The following is a 1,521-nucleotide window of genomic DNA, read 5'->3' as shown; positions in this document are numbered from 1 at the left end:
GAGGGTTTTATTTTTCTGTAAATAAATATCACACCTAATATCTATTCTTTTTTTTTTCTTCTGTTTGCATGGGAAACAGGCATAGCCAGTTTTTAGTTTCTTTAAGACACAATTACTTTCTCCAATGAGTCATCAAAGGTTCCAACTTGGCTGTAAGAAATGTCAACGTTTTGCCCTTGCTCAGTGTTACCAAATCATCAGTGTCAAACTCAAATAGCAACGGGGCCACTCTCCACACATGAGGATCCCTGCAGGATGCATGTTCATTAAGTTTTAAAATTTAATATTATCTATTTTTTGTTGCATTTTTTATTCATCTTGTTAAACATTTTCCAATTACATTTTGATCTGGTCTGGGCCCACTGTGGGTGTGTTATAGGCCACATGTATCCCACAGGCCATTGACATTTCTGGCCTAAATAACGATTAGAATTTGCTGCCAATCTTCCACAATTCTCTTTTTATTTACATGAAACAGATATAGAAGGTGGGAATTTCAAATTTATAGGGACTCTGTTTTGTACACATATTAAAGGCTGAGGTTAAATGATTCAGGCAGATTTTTTTTAATAATCCTTCAGTGAATCATAGGTTGTATACTGCTTGCCAGTATACAGCCCAAAACTCAGTAGGAGACTGATGGATTTCTTAGCCTTGAGTCTTCAGAATCTTGTTTACCTAAGAAATGTAAATGAGTTAAAAGCAGTTTACTTGACTTCAGAAAAAGTGTCATGAGTACAATGGCTGAGAGAGAAATCTTGATTCCAATCCCCAAGGAATGTCTGACTAAGTTAATATTTGAGTGACCCACAGCCAGAACCTTTGTCCTCCTTCTGACACACACAGAAAAGAGAATGTGTATATTTCTAAAATACTAGAATAATAAACTTTAGTGTCCTTGTATGATTAGCCTGAAATGAACTTTGATTTTAGTCCCAGGAAAAATAACCCAGATTAGACTTTGACTGACTTTTGGTATAGTGAAGCTTTTTTGTACAATGAACCATGTCAGGTTGTTGTCCTTCCTTTTGAAGAGGACCAGTGGTATCATAGAGTGATGTCTTGGCTTGCTCATGAATTGTATTTAAGTGAGGCAGAGTTACACAAAGTCATCAGCCTCACTCTCCCTTCCAGAGCCATCCAAGTCCAGTGGCAAGACAAAAGTGAAGATGACTGTCAATGGCCTGGGGAAGCAGTGGATGATTTGGGCATCTTTGACGTCTGACCAAGCACTAATTAATCTACCATGCCCGCTTCAGCTGCTTTCATGGCCATTGGAACAAATTGTTCTCATCCACCCATTCCACTGGGGGAAGTCTTCACATGTTTGGGATAGACATCCCCCTAACTCACTGATAGGTTTGAGGCCTGTAGGTTACCCTCAACCTCATTGAGCCCATGTGCTGAGAAGGTTTATGTGTTGTGGTTGTGAGTGGCACAGCTTTTTGGAGCCACAGGTGACAGTTTGGTGACAGCTAGACACCAAAGGTAGATGAGCAGCCCTGAAAAGGGGGGTGGCAA

This window comes from Trichosurus vulpecula, chromosome 7 (genome assembly GCF_011100635.1).
Source record: "Trichosurus vulpecula isolate mTriVul1 chromosome 7, mTriVul1.pri, whole genome shotgun sequence".
Taxonomy (NCBI): Eukaryota; Metazoa; Chordata; class Mammalia; order Diprotodontia; family Phalangeridae; genus Trichosurus; species Trichosurus vulpecula.
The sequence above is the reverse complement of the archived record's forward strand: the minus strand, read 5'-3'. Positions refer to the sequence as shown.